Source organism: Mesocricetus auratus, unplaced genomic scaffold (genome assembly GCF_017639785.1).
Source record: "Mesocricetus auratus isolate SY011 unplaced genomic scaffold, BCM_Maur_2.0 Super-Scaffold_100008, whole genome shotgun sequence".
NCBI classification, from domain to species: Eukaryota; Metazoa; Chordata; class Mammalia; order Rodentia; family Cricetidae; genus Mesocricetus; species Mesocricetus auratus.
In genome coordinates, this window is record NW_024429192.1 from 7,374,588 (window position 1) to 7,380,577 (window position 5,990).

The window sequence follows — 5,990 nt, forward strand, 5'->3', positions numbered from 1 at the left end:
TTACTCTTCTTATTTCTGTGACAAAATAGTTGGTTAAGAGGGCAAGGTTTATTTGGGCTCGTAGTTTGAGCCCATCCATCACGGTGGGAACTCATGACAACAAGAGGAGGAAGCAGTGTGCCCACCGTCAGGAGGCAGGAAGAGATGATGCATGTCAGCATCTCCTCGTTATCCTTCGTTATCCAGTCTGGGGCCCCAAACGCCTGGGTAGAGTCACCCACATCCAGGCTGAGTCCTCCCCGCTCAGTTAAGCTTCACTGGGAACATCCTCACAGACATGCCCAGGGTTTGACTTCTAGATGAGTCCAAATCGTATCAAGATGGCATTGAAGATTGGCTACCCCAAGCTCCACAGTGCACGGTTGGTGATGCTGACAGATTTTCTGGCATGTACATCATGGATTTTGGTCATACTACTGATGATTTGGATATGACAAAAAGAAGCTATAAAATGCTCCCTCTATGTGAAAAGGGCAAGTGTGTATCACAGGTGTGTACAGGGAAGCAGTGTGTGCAGAGTTTGGCATTGTCCAGTGTCCCCATCTACGGGGAGTCTTGGAGCACTCTTTTTTTTTTTTTTTTTTTTTTTTTGGTTTTTCGAGACAGGGTTTCTCCGTGGCTTTGGAGGCTGTCCTGGAACTAGCTCTTGTAGACCAGGCTGGTCTCGAACTCACAGAAATCCTCCTGCCTCTGCCTCCCGAGTGCTGGGACTAAAGGCGTGCGCCACCAACGCCCGGCTGTCTTGGAGCACTCTTCCGGGTGGGACGCTGTATCAATACTCCAATGCTTGTTCAACACACGAAGACATTTTTGTGCGGACACTCAGTGAACAAGTGCTTGTGTAATTTCCCCACTGTCTTCCATTATAAAGATTTATTTTATTTTTACTTGTATGTATGTGTGGATAGTACGCCTGTTCATGAGGAGGCCGAAAGAAAGCTACGGATCCCCTAGAGCTCCGGAGTTACAGGCACCCGTGAGTCACAGGACGGCGGTTCTGGCAACACAGCCTTGCTCCTTTTTGAGAACAGAACTCATTTTAATCCCTGAGCCCCAGCCCCCTTTCTTTGGTCTTTTTTTTTTTTTTTTTTTTTTTTTTTTGGTTTTTCGAGACAGGGTTTCTCTGTGGCTTTGGAGGCTGTCCTGGAACTCGCTCTGTAGACCAGGCTGGCCTCGAACTCAGAGATCCGCCTGCCTCTGCCTCCCGAGTGCTGGGATTAAAGGCGTGCGCCACCAACGCCCGGCCCTTTCTTTGGTCTTAATGATCTCAGAGGCAAGTTCCTGAGACCATAGATGTGGCCACATGTGGGTCGTGGTAAGGCTACCTGTCGGTCTGGATTCTGTGACCCTGTGGAATAGCCAAGCTACCTCTAGGATGAGGCCTTGAAGACAGAAACAAATCTTTCTCATAATTAGATTCCTGTTTAGTGGAGTTTCTTTGTTTTGTTTTGTTTGTTTGTTTGTTTGTTTTTACGAGACAGGGTTTCTCTGTATTGTTTTGGAGGCTGTCGGTCCAGCAGCCCGGCCTTGAACTCACAGAGATCCGCCTGCCTCTGTCTCCCGAGTGCTGGGATTGAGTTTCTTTGTTACATCCTAACCTATATCCAAACTGGTGCCCTGGTGCTAGGGATATAGCTCAGTGGGTAGCGTGCTTGCTACTGTAATTTTGCTACTGTTATGAATCATTATGTAAGTATTTTTGGGAGATAGAGGTCTGCCAAAGGGGTCCTGACCCCCAGGCTGAGAACCGTTGCTGTAAGCACAGGTCGAGGCTGTGGTAAACTGAACTCTCTATGTCCTTTTCACAAGGTGGGTTGCTTTTGTGCCCTTAACATTCAGAAGCTGTGGATCAGGTTTTACGTGCATTCTGATAAACTTTCAGTTACTAGATTTTGCCCACTATTCCCATATGTCAGGATGTCATCCCGTCTTAATCCAGTCACCCAGGGAAGCGTTAGTTTCCTCTCAGCATCCTGGCATTCGGCGAAGACCATGATAGATGATCGGGTAGAGACTTGGCTGATGCTGTTGTGCTGGGCACTGACTGCATCAGCTCTAAGGATGAAGAGAGGCCCAGGGAGGCTTCCGGATGTGAGGGATAACCACCAGGACCCATCATCCTCACTCTTCTGGCTTCTGACCCAAGGATGCATTTCCTGAACCTGCTTCCCAGAGTCCATGGTCAGGAGCTGGGAGTGTTGAGCAAAGCTTCAGATTCTGGGAAGCCCAGACATAAGCAGTGTAGCAGAGGAGTCTCCAGACACCCAGACTCCTCTTTCCACCACAGAGTCCACAAAGGGTATGATGGGCAACGTGGCGACACTAAGAGTCACCATGGAAACATCTCTGAGCATGTCTATGAAGGTGTTTCTAGAGTAGGCTCATTGAGATGGTGACACCCACCCTAAGTATGGGCAGCGCCATTCCAAGGGCTGGGCCGCCCAACTCAACATGAAGGGAGAAGTGGTATTGGCGGATTTACTGATTGCGGGTGAGCGTGACCAGCTGCCATGACTTCCTACACCCTCCAACCGAGAACAAAGTAAATGCCTCCTTCCTTAAATTGCTTTTATCCAGTATTTTATTGGAGTAACAAGAAAAGTAATGAAGTCAAAAGATAATCAGGAAAGAAGGTTAACTTCCAGTCTTTTTTTTTTTTTTTTTTGACTTTTCGAGACAGGGTTTCTCTGTGGCTTTGGAGGCTGTTCTGGAACTCACTTTGTAGACCAGGCTGGCCTCAAACTCACAGAGATCCCCCTGCCTCTGCCTCCCGAGTGCTGGGACTAAAGGCATGCACCACCAACACCCAGCAACTTGGTCTTAATCCATTCTGGAACTGGAGGACAAAGACAAGGCGAAGAACCCGTTTCTTTGCCTTTCAGAGAGTGATTTCAGCCAGATGACATCGTATGTACCTGCCACCACTTCCCAAGAGACTGTGTGGCTGCAGAGGGTGAGAGGGAATGGTAGTGGCTTATTAAAAATAGGTACGTTGGCCGGGCGTTGGTGGCGCCTCCAAAGCCACAGAGAACCCTGTCTCGAAAAACCAAAAGAAAAAAGAAAAAAAAAAAGAAATTTCAAATAAAAGTATACAAAAGCAAGTTGTAGCTTAGCATGCAAAATCCACTGTGATTTTAGAAGCAGGAGTCCTAGAAATGAATATTTATTAAGTGCTTGGGTTGTTCAACTCCAAGTTCCCAAGCACTGGTACAGAATGTCTGTCTTCGTTTTGTAGAGGAGTTTGGGGCATAGAGAGAGGCTTTCCAACAGACTGGTCAGTGTGTCAGCTCCGTGCTGGCATGTCTGTTGGAGGTTGGGGAAGGACCATCCTTGCTTCTTCCGTGCTGTTAGGAGCATGAGCTGTTATCTGTAGATGTGGTCAGTACACAGACATAAGAAAGCAGCCCCAAGGGGCTGCTCTGAGTGCCTGGCATAACCCCTGAACCGTAGGTTCATTTTCTTAGCTTCCAAGGACACCTGCCAGTTCTTGTGGTCAGACCACCTGGTTGAGGCTCATTCTTCCTGGCTGTGGACCAAAGTTATCAACCATAATTATTGGGAAGTATCTTACTCTATCATCGTCTCTTTCTGTAGGCATGAATTTCTAACCTAAGTACATCCTCAGGCGCTGAGCATTGTTCAGCTGGTGTTGCTATGAGACAGCAGCTATTTATTCCTCCACGACGTTTTCCTAAAGGCGCTTACGTAGCTCGGGTGACAGCATTTCCCAAGGCTGCGCTGTCTCTCTTCTTACCTCGTATTTTAGAAAGAAAAGCACAGGACCCTCATCAGTAGTGCATTGTCTGTCGCCGGCGGACACATCAGAATATCAGATGGGAAGCTGAGCCAGAGGCCTTTCAACTGTGTAATTGCTGTTTTAATCTGATGCTGTGGACAGGGAAGCAAAGACTGCCAAGGTCTCTCTGACTAGTGACCAGTTAGACGCCATGGGAAAACAGTTACCTCTGGGGATAATGAAGACTTGGTTGTAGAGTTAGCGTGCTATCGGCAGCCTCATCTGTCAATACTGTGTGTACATGTTCCCTCCCAAAGCAGGTATGTGCAGAGAGCGGCTGTTGGTTTTGCCTGCTGCCACGCCTTGGATGTGAATGTCCCCAGTGTGCTTGAGCACTTGGTCTTCCCAGCTGATGACACTGCTCTGGCAGGTTGTAGACCTTGCTTTGGACATGGGGCTTAGTTAGCAGATAGGGTCATAGCGTCAGAGGGTCAGGCCTCACAGTTCTCTGTGTCTCCTGATCACGGCACTCACTCTCAAGCCATGAGCCAGAGCAACCCTTCTCCACTTCCGTTATCTCTTGCCGATATTTGGTAATTGATACCCTGGCCCATTCCATTTTTCCTCATTTTAGTTGCAGCAGAACTGTTGTGTTGTTTTGTTTGGAGATGCAGCTGTCTCCAGGGAGAAGAGCTGAAATCTTAATCAACAGGGAGGACCTGGGCCTGCCTTCCTGACCAATCAGACAGAAGCTGGGCCTGCCTTCCTGACCAATCAGACAGAAGCTGGGCCTGCCTTCCTGACCAGTCAGACAGAAGCTGGGCCTGCCTTCCTGACCAGTCAGACAGAAGCTGGGCCTGCCTTCCTGACCAATCAGACAGAAGCTGGGCCTGCCTTCCTGACCAGTCAGACAGAAGCTGGGCCTGCCTTCCTGACCAATCAGACAGAAGCTGGGCCTGCCTTCCTGACCAATCAGACAGAAGCTGGGCCTGCCTTCCTGACCAGTCAGACAGAAGCTGGGCCTGCCTTCCTGACCAGTCAGACAGAAGCTCTTGGCAGCGTGCTCACACACTGGGGCTTCCTCATCACACACCCTTCTGATGAGACTTGAACACAACTCTGCCCTTCCCTTTGCAGAGGCAAAGTCTACTCAAGCAGAGCCAAGCAGATGATTCCTATATTGATTGGCTGCCCAGGAAGGGCTGACGATTCCTGTCCTAAGGGTGTTGTCCTGGAAACACCGTCTTTCTGGATACCCAGTGAGCCTTGCTTCCTGTCCTGTGGGAGACCTTGTGGTGCAGCTCAGATTCTTACTCTGTAATGAGATGACTTGAGTTCATTTATGTAATATACCCGCCTCCCTGGAGTCCTCCTTAAACACCTAACCACTAAGTTTCATAGTCCAGGCGTATCTTTTTTTTTTTTTTTGAGACATAGGTGCCATTTAGCCCAGGCTGGCCTTAGGGTTGCTATGTAGCTCAGGTTGGCCTCCAATGTCCAACTCTTGTTCCTCCTATGTCACCATTTCCAGCTGGAAGATTTTTCTTTTCTGTTCTATTCTTTTCTTTCTTAAGATTTCATTTAAGGCTCCTCGACTGGCCTTGCCCTCCTCCCTCTGCTTCCCAAGTGCTGGGATAACGTAGTATCCCCTCGTCCACGAGACCGCAACAGCCGGGTCCTGCCAGTGTTTGCAGGGAAGCGTGTGGATTAAGAAATGGCAGGCAGAAAAACTAAAGATGCCAAGACAGAGACACAGAGCAGAGTCGGGAGGACATCGAGTGAATACTGAGCTGCCCGTGCTTACTGTGTACAGTGTTTTTATACTCCCATCAAAAGAGGGGAGAAGGCAAAAGACTTCTTTCCCAAGATACAAGCAAGCATAATTACCTTCTCAGTGCCCCAAACATCAAGTAACTATTTCCGGAATTAAATCTTCTGCTATTTTCGCACTCTTGGGCTGGGCCTTCTTGTCACTTCACCTTGGAAGAGCAAGGGCAGAAACTCCCTTAACTAAAAATGGAATGGGGTCAATTCTGTGGGTCCCCACAGGATGTCAGCTGTTGCACCCAGCTTAAACCCTAGCACAAGACGTCATAGGGGAGGTACCACTAGAATTCAGAGTCTAGCTGGCTGGTGATGGCGCACGCCTTTAATCCCAGCACTCGGGAGGCAGAGGCAGGTGGATCTCTGTGAGTTCAAGGCCAGCCTGGTCTACAGAGCAAGTTCTAGGACACGCTCCAAAGCAATACAGAGA